Genomic DNA, 20463 nt, shown 5'->3' with positions numbered 1-20463 from the left:
TAAATAAATGATGTGGAGAGCTATCCCACAGCTTGCATTTTAGGGAGAGTAATTTATATATCGTTAGCTGGTTTCTTCAGGGCTTTGTTTTTCTCCCGGGGAGGTATCACTTAAGACCATACTAAATAATATGTTTAATTTCTGTATGATAAATCACAAAGGAAAAACTGGCTTAATAGAAAACCCAATTAAAACAGGCTACCTGGTAGCTCAAGGCCTCTTCAATGGATGATTAACACTGCTGCAGCCTTTGACTTTCCATTAATAGATATTAAATATTATGCCATCTAAACCCAAATTCAGAAGCCCTGTATAATGCTATTCAGTCAAACCTACTGCCTGCAGTGTGCTTCTACTTAGCAAAGTCAGCAGTAGGGTTGGGATGGGATGGAGGTAGAGCTGGCAAGGCAACACTTTCCCTTTCTTCTCTAACTGTAGCTGGAGAGTAACAATATTCAAGTGGCCTCCCCAGCATGAATTTGAGCTGCCCATTCCAATGATCAATCAAACAAAGCATCAACTTCAGACTAAGCTTTCTCCCCAAGTTCAGCTGTTCCTGGGGATTTCCTTGCTGTACTTCTGTCCTTGACCTCCCTTGGCTTAGGAGAGAGGCTCCAATCTCTCCATCCTTGTTGGAGCTAGTTGTAGCCACCTACAGTAGTACTAGTATGAGTCAGCAATAACAACTGCACCTTCACCTGCTAACACAGGGGTTCTCAGACTTTTGTACTGGTGATCCCTTTCACATAGCAAGCCTCTGAGTGCGACCCCCCCCTTATACATTAAAAACACCTTTTGTATATATTTAACACCATTATAAATGCTGGAGGGAAAGCGGAGTTTGGGGTGGAGGCTGACAGCTCGCGACCCCCTAAAGGGTCCTGACCCCCAGTTTGAGAACCCCTGTGCTAACAGAATGACTCAAGAACACCTGCAATGCAAGTCCCTAGAGTTTGCTACGATTTTAAAGATATAGTCAGAGTCTCAAAAGAATAGTCTTCTCAGAAATCCATGCCATGGGAAGACTCTTGCATTCAAACACCTTTAGCACTAACTCCTCTTGCTTTAACCTCGTCCATCTTCTCCCACCACAGTCCCTACTCTCTTCTCTTCAACATTCAGCTTTTTATTACTTTTATTCTCTTGAGCGTTAGACACTGAGCAATAACCACATTACACTCCATTATGAACAAAATCCATTACAAAAAGGCCAACAAGAATTTTACACCTCTTTACCACTATCTGTATATTGTAACAAATGTATTTGTAAACTAGATGGGAATTCTTTTCTTATCCTACATTTGTTGCATTTTCCTTTTATTTGATGCTCTGTATACTCTCCATATTTTCTGACAAATGAAATTAAACACTGCAACCCCCAAGAGAAATGTTTATTTTAAAAAACCCTCAGGCCTTTTTTCTTCAGCTCTCATCTCAGAGACACCAATGTAATTCCGGAGTAATTCCAATTAAATCAATTGGCATAAAACAAGTTAAGTCATAACATAAGTTGGGCCCATGAATTTGATTTACATTCAGAGCAAAAATTTTACAAGCTTCTTGTGTGTTTTGTCTTTAGAACGGATTCTCTGTTCCTGGCAGTACTAGGTTTACCATGGCACTGGGTGCTGAGTCAGAAGGGGCCCCGGCCAGCCCAATCCCATAGCTGGCTGAACCGGACAGGAAAGCTGCCTCCGCCCCCACTCCACCCCTTCCCCCCAAGTCCCCTCCCCTGAGCTATGTGTCCTGGGGGACTGCAGCAGGGGTCGGGCCCACCCTGCACTCACCGGGCAGCAGGAAGTGGAGTGACCCAGCCCCAGCCCGCTCCATGCTGCCGGCACCCAGCTGCACTGCCGGTGAGTGCTGGGGGGCAGTTCCCCCGTCCCCCAAGTCCTAAGGCTGGGACCCAGGGGAGCAGAGAAGAGCAGGCTGGGGCCAGGTCACTCCACTTCCCACCACCCTGTAGGGTGAACAGATGTTCCGATTTTATAGGGACAGTCCTGATTTTTGGGTCTTTTTCTTATATAGGCTCCTATTACCCCCTACCCCATGTCCCGATTTTTCACATTTGCTGTCTGGTTACCCTACCGCCCCGTGAGTGCGGGGTCGGGCCTGACTTGCAATCACCAGGTGGCAGGAAGTGGAGCGAGCTGGCCCCAACCAGCTCCACTCTGCTGGCTTGTGCTGGGGGGCGGTTTCCCCACTGAGATAGAGCAGTGAGGAAGGGGCAAGGGATGGGGAAGAGAAGGGGATGGGGGAAGCGGGGCCAGGGGGAAGCTGGAGCCCAGCATGTGGCATCCCCTTGGCAGAAGCTGGGGCTCCCCTGTTAAGCAGGCCCATCGAACCCTCACCCTGACAATCTCCACTTCCTCTCCATCTGTACCACCCTGATGAGCCGCCCCAGATACCCTCCCCACTGACCTCCACCCACCTTCACCTGGATCCCTGCAGAGTCCCATTGTCCCTGCACCTGGAACCCCCCAATGAGCTTCTGTGCATCCAGATCTTCCACTGAGCCACCCGCACCCAGACTGCCCTACAGAGAACTCTTACCCCAACCTGGATCCCCCCACACTAAGTCCCTTGGCACTTGGATCCTGCTGCTGGGCTGAGCCTGCTCTCACACACCTGGTGCACCTGGCACGGGAGGGCAGGGCCCCAGGGTGTTTCTGGGGCAGGCCTGGCCCTTGCACTGTGTCAGGGTCAGGTGCAGCCTCACTGCCGAGTCCCTGTCCCGGGGTGGGGCGAGGTGAGGATGCAGGGTGATCTCCCACGTCCATGCAACCAGTGGTCTGTGCTCCCCACTGCCATGTTGGAGCCTCCACGTTTATTTATTGACAAATAAAATTTGCAGAATTTTAAAATATTGTGCACAGAATTTTTAATATTTTTGGTGCAGAATCCCCTCAGGAATGTTGGGGGGGCTGTGCAGCTGTGACGATGGGACTGTGAGGAAGGTGGTGGGCAGTGAGGAGATCTATGGGCGGAGGGCACTGGGCAAGTGGTGTGGTGTGCAGGGTGCTGTGCAGTTGTTGGGGGAGGTCTCTGGGAGGGGTGGGGCCTGGGCATAGAGATCAGTGGTGGAGGTCTCTGGGCGAGGGGGTGCTGGGCATAAGGATGGGGCACTGGGCAACGGGGCGATGTGGTGCCGGTCCGTCCTCAAGGGGAAGGGGCATACTGGCATCACAGGGCTGGGCAGGCCAGTGTGCGTCTGGCTGCTGCAGGTTTGTAAACAGGGCTCTCCTGCCACACTGTGCCTCACGGCCCCCAGCCCGCCCTTCATGCTGGAGACTGACCTTCCCGCCCCCTTGCACCTTGTCCCATGGGGCCCAACAACTATGTGTGGGGCCGGACCCACAAAAAGTTAATGCAGCCCTGGTTCCTGTCACTTCACTTCTTCCACATGCATCTTGCAGGCAATACTGGGAATTATGCTCTGATTCTTGGTGAAGATGATGAAAAATAAACTCTGTCCTTGGCACATGGTCAAATGAATGTTTTATCACTTCATTTATGTACACATTTTTGAAGTAGTAAATACTTGTACCTACTGTTCTTTCATTGAACAATGTTCAGCTCCAGAGGCAGTGAGGCAATTAATTTTCTCTCAGAAAGAGGAAGATGTCTTTTCAAACACAGGTATGAAAACAAATTCTCTCCCTCACCTCAGACAATTAATTAAATGACTAGAGATAATGTAACCAGGGATATAAAATTGCAAACTGAAAAGATAGAGTGACCAGAGCTTATTTCGTAGTCTTGTGTGCTAAGATTCTTGATTCTTTAATCTTCGTAAATCATATCTTTTTAGCTATTGCAGCAATCATTCAGAATATAACTGTAAGTATATTAGGGTCTTCGATAGGATTTGAATGAGACAAGGTATTGCATATGAGGACACCAATTTGTAATTTTCTGCTGACCTGTAGGAGATCTAGTGGAAAAGAGAGGCGGATGGACTGATTTAATAATCTATTATAGTAGCACCAAAATGTGCTAGGCACTACAGAGACACATAGGAAGACACAGTCCCTGCTCCCTGACACTCCCCAAAAAAGCAAAGAGCCACACACACAAAAAATTGAGCTGTAGCACAGTATGTTGAATAACAATGTAATAAAACACTGCAAATAGCATTTCACTTGCCAGGGTATTTCAAATGAATTCATAGTAATGCCCCACAACTTGAAAGCGGCTCCCTTCTGCAGTTTTCTTTGATATATCAGTTCAGGCACATCTTGTCTGTGTCTGGCATGGGCTTGACAAATGGTTTAGCTGAAACATCAGTTCAAATAACCAAGAGTTTGAGATATATATATATATTTTAAAAAGGTCTTGGTGGGCTCCAGGGATGTGCACACTGCATTTTAGAGTATTGCAGTGCATCTCACAAAGCTTCATTAGTATAACTAGTTCAGAGACTGGTGGGCAGAAGGACAAAAATCTGAGTGTCATTACCTACCAAGATGCTTGAGCCAGAGATAATTAACCTTTACAAAAGAGCGATGTGCCAAGAATTAAAAATACTATGATAAAAATGTTCAGAAAATGGCTGACAATCTGCCAAGGTAACAGCTATGTCATGTCATAACTTCAGATGCTCCCCAGCTTATGCAGGGAGTTCCGTTATGGAACACCTTGCATAGGTTGAATTTTGCATAAGTCGGGAATGTATACCCAACAATTACGCAAAAAAAAAAAAAAAGGTTACAGAACTTACGGAACTTTTTCTGTAAGTGCGGATTTGCGTAAGTCGGGTTTGGGTAACTCGGGGAGTGTCTGTATCCCTGAGAGTCAGTCCTATATGAGGAATAGAAGATGTATAATCAAAGGATACATACAAAGGAGGATACTAGCTTACTGTTTCTTGAGGACATCCAACTGTGTTGATATCAGTAATGTACACCCAATTCAGGCATTAAAAATGAAAACCACAAGGAGAAGCAAAAATGGATTTAGGTGGTGAAGCCTCATCAGTGGCAGAGCAAGCCCCTGCACTGTTTGTAGTAAGGAGTGACCATGTGATTATAAAACCAGATATCTTCATTAGAGAGCATGCACAGATGCCAATATTACATGCTACAGCTGAGTTTTTATATGTAAGCAGTTCAGGGGGCCATCTTCAATTCCCGAGCCCCTTGATGCCACAACGTACTAAGTCCCTCTTTCTCCAGTTTCAGTCACCATATTACAGTGTTCTGATCAACTTTCTCTTTCCTTTCATTGTGGTTGGGTAGTGCCTCTGTCCCAGAGGCAGCTGCATTTCAGTGGTGCTGTACAGAGAATGCTTGCAAAGCATATTTAGATCTTCAGGTCAAAAGGTGCTCTATATATGTAGAATATTATTTTCATTGTATTGAGAGCAATTAAAGGGACAGCATTAACCTGACATCTAATCCATTTCAAAAGATGAGTTAAAAGTAGTTCCAAGGACTATATCTGCTGTGGAGTTGAAAGGCCAAAATCCATGTGCTGTGTATGTAAAATCCTGAAACAGACTATGTCAACAACTTTTCACAGGCCCAAAGTCCAAAGCTTGGTCAAAGAGGCCTAGCAAACAGTGAACAATATTAGCTAAGAGAAGCTGAACAAACAAGAGACAACCTTGTTTTTTACTAAGATAAGCATGGTCAGCAAAATGCCAGCTGGGGAGCAGTAATTGGTGTCTTTACCAGAAGCTTCAAACAAACCAGAGTATCTATGTCCACTCCTTCTGCAGGAAGAGATAGCCAGACCCTCTCCACATGCCAACCTTGAGTTCATGGAGAGGCTCAAGCATGTCAGTATGAGATATGACATCCCCCCTTCTAAGTGGTGCACATCTTCCTTCCTAGATGCCAATATTAGCCTTTAGAAACACGAGCAACCTGAAAAACAATTTCTATTGCCATGTACTTTTCAGCAAAGTTCTTTTTGCTTTAACCCCCAGGAATGTACCTGTTGGACAATCAGAGGAGCTACTTCATTCCTATGGACCCCAAATCAGAATTCAACATATATATTTTATACTTGTACACTTTATACATTGTTTAAAGGAAAATACCTGTGTGCTAACAATGTGTTATATGTTAACCTGAAACCATGGGCGGAGACATTATATAATCTTTAGACTATTGGCTTACTGTGTTATTTTGTCTTGCTGCTAGACCTATCCAGGGGCTCAGGACCTCCCACCCCATCACTTCCCTTCGCCCATGAAGATTCCATATAATCCATTGTAATTAATTGCTTGGCAGTGTCTCTGAGCCTAATATGCTAAGTGGCACTCCGCAAATGCTGTGCGTAATAAACCCATGTGTTTGATTCTACACAGTGTCCATTTTTGTTCCTTCTGAGTCCTAAGACATTTTTTGTGATTTTTGCAGTTATATTTAAAAAAAACATTTCTTTCTTCTGTTGCTGTGTCAGAAGCTCACATGAACAAAATGGAAAACTGATTATACGGGGAAACAACGAAACTCACTCTGCACAAAGTGCTGTCAAATGTACAAAGTAAACCAACTGAATTTTGTACTTATTGTTACAAGTAACACACCTAAGAGTACTAGAACTCTAAAAGAGATTAGATGATAATGTCTGTCTTAGACAGAAGCGTGGTTTTTAATGCTGAAGTCTCTTTAAGGATCTGCAAGTTGTGATGTTCTCTGTTGAACATGGCCAATGTATGCAGTAGGAAGCATGACCCTATGAGCTTAGCAGTTAGGTCTCACGAGCCTGATTACATGTTTTGCATGGGCACTTCATCAGGGGCATGTCAAATAAAGTTGGCAACAATGCTAGAAATATTAGTTTAGCGTCAAAGCCCAGCTGGAGTACATTGAAATAGCTGCACTGAAATCAACAAATCTATGCTGATTTTCATCATCTGGCCCCAAGTTTAGACTCCTCTAAAACTTTGTATAGCCTACAGAATGTTAATTCTAATTGATGTGTTTGACCTAATGTAGTGCTTTGTATTTCAAGGCGACTGACTGGAGTTTTAGGAAAATCAGTCCAGAACAAGATGGCAAGCCAAGGGAAAGGAATAGATAAAAAGCAATATCTCTTGGCTAGAAGCTTCTCCTCAAGAAATCATTGCCAAGGAAGACTTAAGAGGGCATGAAATGATCCAAAAGAGAATGCTATGGGAGAAATCAATAGTTATATAGGGCATTTCATCAGATCTTAAACAGTCTAGAATATGCTGATGTCACTGCACTGCACCAGCTGTTTGATCACTACGATGTCTGTGATCCAAGATGTCACCAGAATATCTAGATAGCATCTTCTGCATTTCTTGAGGCACTAGGATCATGAGGCTGCCAGCTCAGCCATCAGAGGTGTCAATCTCTTCAAATGCTCAGTTTCAAGTTTTCAGGTATCTTGCAAACTTTCATTTTTGTCGGCGATGCTGCTTGTCTCTGACTCTGAAAGAGTGACCAATAATCAGCAGCAGTGGTCAGCTAGTCACCCTTATCACACTCCAACCAATCAGAAACAACACTTTGCTATGGCCGCGGTGAGAGAGGAAGACTCCTCACATATTCTTCGTTCTGTGTCCTCTTGCCTAAGTTACCAGTGCTTTATTTGGGGACTGTGTTCTCTATCTGCTGACTCACTCATGTCCGAAATAATTTTTTTTTCTAGGCCAAGGAAGCTTTTTTTTTTTAATAGCACTTGTCTCTTGGAAATGGGGACCATTATCTCTGCCATTCCAGCACTCCTAAACTTCAGAAAAAAATACCCCAGATGGGCTCCATTCATGTCAGTGGCAAAGCTCCTATTGACTTCAATGTGGGATGATTGTGCCTTAAGTACATACTGTACATCTGTTTAGTGGTCCTAGGGTTAGTATGCTGTACCCCCACTGGAGACAGTGACACTGAGTTCCTGTGTCTGAGCCTTCAAGTACTGGGCCCAGGAGAGTGGAGGAAGGGAGAAGCTCCTGTGGGAGCAGCATTATGTGTCAAGTCCCATCAAATCTTTCTGGATCAATGGAAGTTGCTGTCAAGTGAAATGTTGAGGGGTATATGAGTAGTGGCAGAGGTACTCTGGTGAGGACAAAAGATAAAAAAGAATTGTGTTCTATTGGATTACTGAGCCTAGGATCTATTTTTTTGTTTTTTTCTCTTTATATGTTAGTTCTCTTCTACTTACAGGTAGATATGTCTCTCAGAGTCTTTTGAATTTGCTTTTCTTTTAATCTCTGAAAGACACATGCTTCTCTTTCTTTGAAGTGACGTCTGTTATAGGCAACCCTCAGCCAAGCAAGAGAGTGGACCATCACATATATTTCTATTTTTGGTATTCTCCTTTGTATTCTTAGGGGTGTGGGTACACCTGTCTCCTTAAACAGGATTGTGAAGAGCTAATGGTCTGACTCAGTACAGCTGAGCCCACCTAATTACATAAATGGATAAAATAATCAGACACTTAATTGAGTCACTCTTCAAAAGCTCAAGCTTCTTCATATTTCCTTCTATGTCACCCGTGTCTGTTAAAATCATTGCTAATCAGGAAATAATTGCTTAATTGCACAAAGAGTCTGAGAGGCATTGAAGTTTTCAATTATCTAGTCCAGCCTTTGCTGTGAAGTGATAATTATGCTTTAAAAGCTAACTGGATTACTACAGAGATCTCTCCTGATAGGCGTTAAACACCTCACCACTTGTTAAGGCCACAGACGATGCATGTCTCATCACCTTTTACAGCATATCTCTCGGTATCCGGCCCCAATTCACAAAGTTATACTTTACTTGTCGTTGCAATTTTGTGCTCTGAGGACACAGTCAAACTTTTTTACAAGAGCTGCCGATTTAAAAGACTTATAATATGTTGCAAATAGCTGATTGCTCTACAGCCCCATTCACTTACTGATGCATTGCCTATAGGCACAACGGTGAAACTTGAAGCATGGGACTACTGCTTCCACACTCTTCTTTTTCAGGCTGTGTTAGCGGGATTTTTCAAAAGCACCTAAGCAAGTTAGGCCCTTGTTTCTCATAGGTACCAGAGTCCCACTGAGTTTCCAAGTTCCCAACTTACTTTTGAAAATGGGACTTCGCCATCTAAGTCTCTTTGCTCAGCGTTGCAAGGTCTATGACTTTCAGGGTATGTCTATGTTGTAGTTGGAAGTGTGACTGCAGCTTGGGTAGTTATAGCCACACTAGTTTTAAGCCAGCAAACACAGCTAAAAATAACAGTGAAGATGTTGCAGCACAGGCTTCAGTGAGGGACCCTGGTGATGTACTTGCATTGCTAGGCCATGCTGGGGACTGTGCTGCTGCATCTTCACTGTTGTTTTTTAGCTGTTTTGTCTAGATTAAAGCTTCTGTGTATGTCTGCTCAAACTGCAATCACACCTTTGATTGTAGTGTAGACAATACCCGAAAAATCTGGGTCGAAGTGCCTGTCACTTTTGAAAATAGGACTTAGACTCATACATTTTTCAAAGGTACCTATGTGATTTAACCCTGCATGCTTATCAAGGTCTGTCCCCCCGTGCCCTCCAGCACATACCTTGGATTCACGGTGCACAGGCATTACAAAAGCTGTTTTGACTAGACTGGTTTTGAGGTATTGTGGTCCTCCATCTTGCCAGTTCATATTGGTGCAGTACCAACGTGCATGGAGATTACTAGTATAATAGTACTCATGTACATAACTGTACACAAATAATGGTCCACAGTCTTCCTGCTACTGTTCCACAGCGTACTGGTCACTGCCTAACTGACCTGTTATGGTCCACTTTCTGCACTCTGCTGCATAGGGGCCAGGTTAGATGAAAGCTACTTAACTGTAAATACTGTGGAATGGAGTTGCATGCTATTTTCACAGAAAACTACTTTTTTATTTGACTTCTTTAGCTTCATCTGAGTTTCAAAAGGAAAAGAGCATTTTCTCAAATGGGCAGAAGCCAACAGGTGTGCTCTGATATCTCTGCGAGGAGAGGAGAAGATCCAGGGCCAGCTGAAATAGGTCATGTTCAGTACAATAGTGTCTGACCAGATGGCTGAGATAGGTATCACCAGGAGACGCAGCCATTGTCACAGGAAAATCAAAGGCTGCAGGGTCCAGTGCAGTAAAGCGCAGGACACCACAAGTCAGCCAGCTCAGAGCAGAAAAGGAGCCCATTTTACAAAGAGCTGGACCAAATCCTTGGGATTCATCCTTCCATTCAGCCCAATATGCTTTCTGGACAATAGAAGTAACATGCAGCGCGTTGGTGAGGAATGAGGAGGATGTAGAGGAGAACAAAAGTAACACAAATCAGGCAGATTGATGAGCTGTGGAGCCAGACAGAAAGATGCAGAATACACTGCCGGGATCCCAGAATCTCTTTTTGGGATCCAGGGATGGTAGCTGAAAAAATTTCACAGGGGGAGGAGAAACTGAGGGATGAAGGAAACTTCTATAACAGTTATTGCAGGGTTTTTTTTAATTGTTGGGCTGATTTTTTTTCAAGCGTAGGGGCTGGGGAAAGGTACTCTGTGGTTTTGTCCTTGATCCATGTAATTTCTACATACCCATTCTTATGGGGGTAATGTTTTTTTTAATTTCTCTTGGATTGTAGTTTAGATAAACTTCAGTAAATTTACCAAATAACTACTAGGATGGAACTGCCTTAGCCTATCTATCTATCTATATATATAGGCATTTTCCTTTCTGTTCTACCATCCAGTCTAATTCAGTTTTTACACCTCTGATTGTCTATCATTCTATGCTGTGCTTACTGGAAGGTCAGACTGAATATGTGGTTCTATGAAGCTTACCTTTTAGCCTGTCCTTTAAAAACATCTTCCTGTTCTGCTGTTTCAGTCCTCTTCTAATTTTCTTTTGGAGTGAAGTAATTTACTGCATAGATTCTCTTAAGCAGAATAATGTCCAAACCTGTTAGTAGTTAAAAGTCTGATATTTACATGTGCATCTACTGAAGCCTATTCAGTTTGGAACAACTTCTCTTGGTGAGAGAGAGAAACTTACAGAGTTCTTCTTCAGGACCTGGTCCAATAAAAGATATTCCCTCACCCACCTTGTCTCTTGGGTATCCTGGGACAAACATGGCTACACTAACACTGCATATTCAGTTTGGCAGTGAGCTGTAGATATGCAACCAATGTAGCTTTCTTTTCTGAGGAGTGCTATTTCTTACAGTAAGAAATAAATTTAGTTTCACTTTAGGTTTCTGGGGTTCTTCTCCTAATACATCAGACTGTGCTTTTGGCACTATGACATAGTGCTTGTGCTTCTTTATCTAATTTAGCCTTCAGTTTTACATTTACAAGTTCCAGATCTACACTCAATGCTCTCAGATTTTTTACAAGACACCCACTGCATAAACAACTAGAATAAGGGTCACCTGCATCCCTATTTAGCACAAGATCTATTCTGCATTTCTGTACATGCTTTGTGACAGATTTGGACAAAATAATGCAGCTAAAGATGTCTGAATCTTTACCGATGCCCCTGGCATTTAAAAATGTTCCCTTTTTATTCAGCAGTGGTGCTTTCTATTTAGGTTAGCTTGTAGATTTCCTTTCTGACAGAGTTTGGGTGATGTGGCTCCATTTGTTTGTTATTGGTAAAAACAGGTTTAGTCTGAGCTGGATACAACTCATTTAGCATTTTACTGTGAAGCTCACTAATCCTCCCTGCCACTCTGCAGCTAGAGATTGCAGAATAAGAAATAATTAGCTTTGTATTGGAAACGTGCAAACTATTTGGCATGAATAAAAAGCATCATGCAGCTGCTCAGACTCACAGGACTTTACTCCCTTTCTCAGATCTGTTATCTATGCATCCACAGATTTTAGGCTGACCTCGAGTCTTCTTTTATGTTAAAGACAAGCCTATTGCAAATAACTGTTTTACTTGGGTTAAAGTACTTGCCAAACTTCCTAGGTATTTTTTTAAAAATCTTTTTGTCTCGCCAGTCATATGGAAAGGGGGCTCTATAGTCTTAAAAATACTGAGATTTTTCTGGAATCTGATTTCAATCCCAAAATGGCTTTCTCCATGCCTGACCCCCAGCATAAAGACATTAAACTGCATGCAGTTTACTTTCTGTGGTCAATTGTAGGAGTTCCTGATGTCTCTGTCTGGAAACTAAGGATGAGGTGTGTGGTGTAAGTTGTGAATGTCTAGAACAAAGACAGTTTGGCATTGACCCCACCCATGGTGTGCTGGGTCTCTGTAATCAATTCATGATGTCAGAACAGGACTGAATAAGAACCCAACAAATCCCAGACACGGCAGAATATTTTACCCCCACACATTTTGGCTCCTTTAATGCTGCATAAAAGGCTGGAGTGGCATAAAAAATCCTGGTTCTAGCTGTGGGAGGATTCCCCTGGCACAAGCACCGTCGAAGACAGACATAAAACTGCCTTCTGAGGACCCCATTGCAAACTCTGGCAAACCTGACTAGTTGCTTGCCTGTCTTTTAGGTGGTAGATTATGGGCTTTTCATTGGTTTCCCAAAGAGATGAGATAGAGGGAAGTTAGTAGAAGTGGAGAATAGATGCAAAGCTAAATTCAGCTTGTTGCAGTATGTTTTTAGTTAAGACTCTGGTCCTGCATCCAAAGTTGGCTGTGCACCTGGAGAAGACGGAGAGAAAGTGGATCCATTTCTCCTCCACCTCCCTCATACGAGATACCACACCAATGGGAATCAACCTGTAACTTGAGGGGGAAGAATCAGGTCCTTTATGAGCATAAGTGCCAATAGAAAAGATAAAAGGGGAGAGAGGCTTTAAAATAACATAGGTCAGACTCATCCCTTGCACAACAGAAAACACTGCTATGGAGGGACTGAATTATATGCTGTGTGCTAAAACTGGTGACCATTCTAGCTGTAGGTTAGGATTTTTTTTGTTAGTTTCTTTTTAGATGCAGAAGAATACACTTTGTTTTATCTATTTTGTGAATTAGAGAAAGTGAGTGAAGTCAGGGCAGCTGACAAAATCACAATGGAGAACAAAAATACAAGGAGCGGAAAACAAAGGCTGGTATACGGGGCAATACTCTCAAAGGAGAGAAATAATACCACTTGAATGGGCACAAGCTGATTTTCCCCACCTAGACTTCCTTCAGCGTAAAGAAGGAACGTTGCAATAAAAGGCAGGAATAGATGTGGCAATGACTTCAAGTTCTACAGTACCCGCATCTCTTCCTAAGGGCCCGATCAACAGCCCTTTGAAATAAATGGAGACGCTCCAATTAACATCAATGGACTTGGGATCAGGCCCTAAATCTACATCTAACAGCAGTAATCTCACTCCACTAGCACAAACTATGTCATGCTATCTTCTTCCCCAGCAGATTTCAGCCCAGCACAGCTGCATTGCAAGAATCACACAAATCCTCCATCAAAGTCATTTGTGCTGGTAACCTCTATACACTTAAAAGGTGAATCATCAATCTTCTTAAGTGAATCTGAGTCAGCCGCAACTCCTGACTGCTTCCAGTGAAGGTGCTTTTAATGGCATAGGCAGGGACCTCAGAACCTTGCAATTTTGCATTTCAAAGGTGCAGGCACTCCTGCTGCAAGCACTGGAAAGAAAATTAAGAAAGTGACCAAAAGTAATTATTGATTTGATGGCCATTCAAGGAATTCAAGGTTAAATGAAAAGCTTTCTAAAATTAAAATAAATGCATTCCAAAACTGTTTCTGGGGCCAAATCCCTAAGAGAATACACAGGCACCACCCCCAAATTTTGAAAGAAATATATTTTATGTGTAAACTTAAGCCTAGTTTTCTAGTTTTTTTTAACCTGCAGGACCTGAATCCAGCACCATAAATTTCTGTGTCTATCTTGCAGCTGTACATGTTTGTAAGATGTAAAGCAGTACAAGAAATTGCATTCCAATTAGGGTGACCAGACAGCAAATGTGAAAAATCGGGACAGGGTGGGAGGGTAATAGAAGCTTATATAAGAAAAAAAAACCCCAAAATCGGACTGTCCCTACAAAATTGGGACATCTGGTCACCCTAATTCCCATGTAGTTTCAATAAGGAATATCCATCTTCCATAACCAGAGCAAGTCTATTTCAGTTCTACAGCAGTGTTGTTTATAGTGATGTTAAAGAATCCAGATAGTGGCTGCCACAGTTAGAGATATCCTTATGCTATCTTAATTATATTGCTAATGTTTTTTTCTTAAATATCATACTACATTCTGCTTTAGGGTTTTGAAAATACAGTCACATCTTTGCATTCCCTTTACTTCTATTTCAGGTTCTCAGGAGTAGGACAGTACAGAATTAATTTCTGTTTCTACATTCCTATGTTTTGTTACTTAGTAAAATTCTCTTTCTTATCTGCTGGGCTGGGTTATGTTCTTCCAAATCCTTAAAGGCCAGTTTCTTAGAATACCATGAAACAGATTTTAATTAGATCCTTTAAACTGTACTCTCTACTTCAACTCCTAAAGACGTATCATGTTCTCTTCTGAGTCCTCAGGGCAAATTGCTACAGAAACATCAAGTGCTGTGCAAGGATTCAGCTCCATTAGCCAGACAATAATTAGCAAAGTACTGGAAACTACACACACCATTCTTTGCAGTTCACTTGACATTAGTGTTTCTGCAGCTATTTCTAGGATGGCGACTTAATCAATCATTAGGAAAAGTGCAGGCCGGTCTTGGTATAAAGGGCAAAAATCCAAGCTGTACTGTGTAAAAAGCTTTAAAGTTATAAGCATTGCTTTTTCTTTTTGATCTAGCCTACAATTACATCTAGTGTCTTTGCTGTTTTCATTTCTTTGGACACTTACGGGGGAAAAGAAGCATTGTATAAACTACACTTGTAATGTGTTTTGTTTTTCACTAGAATAAGTAAAATCCAAAGAATTAAAAGAGGGGCTACATATTGTTCTCCTTCGAGTGATTGCTCCTATGCATTCCAGTTAGGTGTGCGCGCCGCGCGTGCAGCTCTCTTAGATTTTTTTTTACCCCCCAACGGCGGGCGGGCCGGGAGCCCTGCGCCCTGGCGCCGCTATATATACAGGATATATACCCGTCCGCCCCCCCGTCCCCTCTCTCCCTCCCTTCCGCCGCCCGTGGGAAGGCTGGAACAACAGCTGCTCTGCTCCTTCTAGCACTCGTTTTCTTCTCGTTCTTTTTTTAGTTTTCTCTGTTTTTCTTTATTTTACAGGGTCTTTATTTTTATCCCTTCCGGTTCCCCACCGTCGGGGCCCGGTCCACAGGGGTTTCGGCGTTGCCGGCGCGGCCACACAAGACAAGCCGCCAGCTCTTCTCCTAAGTGCCTCTTTCTCCTCGTGCATAGAGCGTGCTGAGCGTTTGTAAGTGCTGAATCCGTGAACAAGGGGGGCGTGAACAAAGGAGCGGCTCCTGAGCTTGAGGCAGCTCCTGAGGCCGCGGCTCCCTCCTCCGCGACGGCGCGTTCCGCCCGCTCCTCCTTCACACGGCGCCCGCTCGGCGGACCACCCACCACCGGCGCTGACTCGACCGGCCCCGCTGACTCATCTCTCTCTCTCGCCGGGATAAGTTCTCCAGGCCAGCCAAGGTTTGGCCGATAGCTCCGCCGTCCCGGTATGTGCGCCGTAGCTCCCGGCCGCGTCGCTCGCCTGAGCCGCCCGGGCCCGCGCTGGCGCCGCTTGCTCCGCCGCTGACGCCTGCATCGGCCGCGCCGCCACGGCACCGGCAATATCCGACCTTCACGCCAATCAGCGGCCCCCGTCCGCTCTGGGCGTGAGCCGTCGGTGACGTGTGGTGGCGCTCCCGACCGCTGTCGAGCCGCGCCCGTCCGCGGCCGCGCGCCTCCGGCCGGATCGCCCGGCACACGATGTCGCGGCGGCACGCAATGTCCGGCGCCGGCACCGGCGCCCCAGGCGCATCGCACCTGCTGCCGCGCTGCCGGGGAGCGGAGTCCGGTGCTGCGCTGCCGGTAGCTAGCTGCGAGCCGCTGCGCGCGCAGCTGGCTGCCGTCGGCTCGCCCGAGCGCCCGCCGGCGCGGCGCACCGGCGCGATCGCCCGCGGCACCCGCCGGGCGGCCGGGCAAGAGCCGGTCGGTGCGAGGCCCCGCAGAGCGCCGGAAGCTCGGCCGGAGCCGGAGCCGCGGCACGCCGGCGCCGTCGCGATCGCGCGCGCGTTCGGTCGGATCGCTCCGCCCGATCGGCGCCGCCGCGGGCGGTACACACGGCGCGCTCCGGCCGCGCGCACCAACCGAGTTAGCCCAGCCGAGCTCCGGCCGAGTGCGGACGACCGTCGGCAGTGCTGGAAGCTGCTCTCGAGCGCGTGCCTGCCCGAGCAGCCGAGCTGCCTCAGTGGCGCCGCCCGCTATCGCGGCGGCGCTCGCCGCGCGGCCGTCGCCAACCGCCGGCGTCAATGGCCGCGTCCGGTCCCAGGTGCACGACGGGCCGACGGCCGCCCGGCGCTCGTCGCCGCGGCGTCGTCCGCGAGCCGGCGCCGGCCGCCTGAGCTTCGGCCGCACCGATGCGCCGCCGCCCTGCCCCGCCCCGGCGGCACACCGGCAGCCCGCGCCGCTGCCCGGCCACCTGCAAAGCCCGCTGCATTCTGGTGCGGGCCGGCCAGCGAGGCGCTGCAACGTGGTCCGGCCTGGAAACTGCATCCGTGCTGGCTGGTGGTCGGCATCCTCGAGGCTATGGTCCTGGAGCACTGGTCTGTTCTCGCGTGGGTGACAGGTGCACTGATGCCATGGCTGCCGTTCAACTGGGCACCGCCTCAAGTCAGGCTGCCATGGCCCTCCGTGCACATAGGTGGGGGGCACCGACTCGGCGTGGCAATCCTGTCTTGGTCAGCTACACGGCACGCGCAGTCCTCGGCGCGATCGCACCGTTCTGCACCGCGCCACCCGTTCTCCTTCCGGCACCCGTTGTCACTCGACACATCCGTCAGGATCTGGCCACACGAGGTCAGCATGCACCGTCCGGTCGCAGCAGCGCGGCACCGGACCAGGCACCACCGATCAAGCCGCCACCACTCCCTGTCGAGCCTGCCCTCCGGAACGCCCCCCGCACGGCACGCGCACGGCCCCGCGGCGTACCGGTGTCGATCCCGGCCGGTGCGCATGCGGGCTCGCTCGGGCGGCGCCGGCTCCAGACCCTACTCCTCCAGCCCTTGCTGCCTCTCCAGGGCCATCCCAGCCCGCGGGCAGACACGCCAGGCAGACACCAGGTGCATCTCCAGTCCAGGGACAGGCAGGGCGGCAGGGGTCTTCCGTCCTGGCTTCATCGGTCTGGACTGGGCCCTGGTGGGTCTTCACTGCGCCAGAGTCATCGTTCTGGTGATCCCATCTCGATCGGGCCAGAGCCCGGGCTGGAGGGTGACAATTAGTCGTTCCGTCCCGCTCCCAGAGGCCAGCCCACAGGAGGTCGGGCTCCCCTCCCAGATCACACAGAAGCTCCCAGGAGCTTCCTCCTCGGGGCCACCGGGCTCCAGCCCCCACCGGATTTCTCTTCCCTCCTCTCGCTGAGGCTCGGGCAGGAGCATACTCTCCCCCCTCCTCTGGTGCGAAGCGCCCCCCCCTCTAAATCCAAGAGGCTGGGCGTGTGGTCCTCCCTGGGCCACATACCCTACCCCTGGCCCCCTTGCACTTCCTGCAAGCACAGGGCAAAGGGCCTTTTTGGTTCTGTGGGTGGCGGTGGGCCACAATTTCTGCGTCGGTTCTTGAGCAGGCCCGAAGAGCTGCTTTCCCTCCTGCACTCGGCGGGCTGTGGAGCTGCTGCCCTCCCCTCCCAGGCGGCGCTGTTGGCAGCAGCCCTCGCGCTCTGGCCTCGAGCTTCCTCGCAGCCTCGCCTCACGCTCAGCGGCCCGCTGCTCTCTCAGGCATGCCATCTCTGTTGGCTCCAGCGCAGCGCGCTGGCTGTCAGCTGCTCTCTCTCAAGCTTGCAGGGCTCAGCGCTGAGGTCAGCTTCACCAACGTAACGCCAGCCTTTCCGGGCATGCACAAGCTCGGGGCGCTCCCCAACCGCCGGCAGCAGGGCCACCCTCATCTCTTACGGGCATGCAAGGTCGGGACATGGCCTGACCACCAATGGGGCAAAGCCGGGCCCACCCTGCCTCCTCTCGCCTGACAAGGCCCGCGGTCCCTCTACCGCAGGCGAAACCTCCCCTCTAGCCCAAATGCCCCCAAAGGGACCCCCCTTCTCACCCACTCTCCTAAGAGGAGCCTCAAGTCTCCTCCTCTCAGAGCTCTCAGGGGGGGGAGCCTCAGAGCGATACCTGAGCTCAGAGGGAGGTCAGGGTTCTAGAGCTGGCAGTCTGGATATGGGACAGGCGAGGGCCAGACCAATTCATAATGGCGTGAGGTCTCAGATCCTATTCCCAGTCACACAGCCCTCCCCACCCAGGGATCAGATGAGTTCCCTCGGTTTTCCAGGCCCTCCTCGCTCCCCACTTTCCTCCCCGCCTATTCTTTTCTATCCAGCTGGTTTGCTGGCTCAGGGCAGCGCCTTCCATTCCCCACCACCGCCAGTCCCGTATTCTTGGCCTGCGGCCCATTCCGGATTATTCCCAGGGCACCGTGGCCCGCAGCAACTCATGGCCACCTATGGGACCCACGTTCTCTAGGTCTGAGCCAGTGGCTCCACTTCCCCCTCCCAATCCATCAATTCATTCCCAGGGCCGAGGAACTGGTCGGGACCTGGATCTTCCCTTACAGCAGCCAGATGCCTTCATCTAAAATCCCCTTCCATTCCCACGCCAGGCTTGATCACATCCAGACCTTTCACTCCCCAGGGGTTCCTGCCGACTCCAGCGCATGTGCCCTTTCCGCCAGGCAATACCACCTTGCCTCAGGTCGTCACATCTCTTCCTACACGCTTGCAGCTAGACATCCTCGGTGTGCCTCCCGTTGTACCAGTCAGGTTGCAGAGTGGGTGTGCCACCAACCTCCGTGTTCTCTTCCCCTCGTCTCTCACCTGGGTTGTCCCTGTTCACTTCCTCCGGGGCTCTCATGGGCCTGCCACCCGACCCCGCGGTCGTCCTCATTCACCCTCAGGGTCTCTCTCCCAGTGTAGTCGCACTCTCGTTGCCACGTCAGCGCGGTCCTCTCAGTGACTCGCAGCTGGTGTAGCAGTCTCAGAGCAGTCTGCCTGCTGTACCAGCGGCCTCCCCGGCCCCTGGTCTCGCACATCTGTTCCTGCCTCATCAATGCTCCACTCCTTCCCTCTTTCCCTCTCCTTCCCAGGCTTCCCCTCCTGGCTCCATCCAGCAGCCAGGGCTTCCTCTCTGATCCTTCCCGTCTCCTCCATCCCGCTTTCTCTTCCGCCTCTCTCGGTCGTGGAGGATCCCCCCCAGGCTCTCCTCGCTCTGTCAGAGCGAGTCGCACTCACCTGCTCTGCTCGCCAGTGTCCTCTCGCCGAGCCATCCTGCGAGGTTGTCCTGATCCCTCCAGCGCTGGACTGCTCCACTGTCCACGCCTGTCGAGCGCTCCTGTCTCAAACACCCAACCGTCCGCGGGCCCACCACGGTTCCGCTAGCTCGCCACCGGTCGCACCTCACCACAGCCGCACCATGTCGCTCCACACGGTAGGGGGCACCGCAGTGGCTAAACCTCCTACACCATCTCGAGGCCTCCCCGGGTGGTCAATCGTCCATCGGCGCCACGTTTGTGGCCACTCGGTTCAGCTTCTATCCTGAGCGGCAGCATCGCTCTGCGGTTTCTCCGGATCTCCGAGGGGGTTCCGACGTTCCTCAGGGCTTCGAGCCCATCTGGCTCCAGGGGCTTGCCCGTTCCCATTCCATTCATTCAGTCCTCGCTCCCTCTCCGCTGCACTTTCTCTGGCCAAGGGCCCATTTGCTCTCACCAGGGTTCTGCTCCTGCCAACAAGGCAACTCTTTGCCCCTCCGGACATCTTCTTCCCGGCCTGCATCCCCCTTTCCGATCTACTAGGATATCTACCTTTTGCCTCCTCCTAGACTCGTTCAAGTTTGCTATGCCCCTATGGCTCTGCTGTCTCCTCCTCTTTGAGCTTTTATCTCTCTACCTCCTATGGACCTTGCGTTCAACAATCTACCTGCCTCATCTTCTCGCCCTAGAGGCACTCCAATCTATCCCTCACATCCTTCCTCCTCTCCCCCCCCCCTGCCCTCTTCATCAGTCCCTCCTATTTGACCCCATTACCCAGGCTGTGTCCTCGCACTACCATACATCCCTCCAGGGCCTGTGCATCTGTTACCTGCACATTCCCCAGGCATCTGCTCCCTGGTTGCCACACATTGTCCTCTCCAGTCTACCAGAGCCTGGTCTCTCCAACCTGCCAGAGCTGATCCAGCACTGCTCCTCTTTGTCCCATCAGTCCAGAGATGCATAGCTTGCCTCCAACAGTCCAGGCTATGCAGACTGCTGCCTAGCAGGTCAAGAAGAGCAGAGTAGAAAAGACCCCCGGCTGGAAAGTAGTTGCTGGGAATCACCTAACTGGAATGCATAGGAGCACTTCCGAAGAATGGTGTAACCCTACGAACTCACCTGTACTCCAATGACTTCGGAGTATGCGGCC

At 48.8% G+C, this 20463-nt stretch overlaps 1 long non-coding RNA gene across 1 annotated transcript; it reads left to right on the top strand.

Moving 5' to 3' along the window:
- The first annotated feature begins 1793 nt into the window (after positions 1 to 1793).
- LOC120397775 lies at positions 1794 to 5976 on the top strand. The gene is made up of 3 exons (XR_005593996.1): positions 1794 to 1856; positions 3577 to 3639; positions 5930 to 5976. It is a non-coding gene; the product is annotated as an uncharacterized LOC120397775 (long non-coding RNA).
- The last annotated feature ends 14487 nt before the right edge of the window (positions 5977 to 20463 follow it).

The sequence above is a fragment of the Mauremys reevesii genome, linkage group 2, assembly GCF_016161935.1.
Source record: "Mauremys reevesii isolate NIE-2019 linkage group 2, ASM1616193v1, whole genome shotgun sequence".
In the NCBI taxonomy this organism is placed as follows: Eukaryota; Metazoa; Chordata; order Testudines; family Geoemydidae; genus Mauremys; species Mauremys reevesii.
The sequence above is the reverse complement of the archived record's forward strand: the minus strand, read 5'-3'. Positions and strand labels throughout refer to the sequence as shown.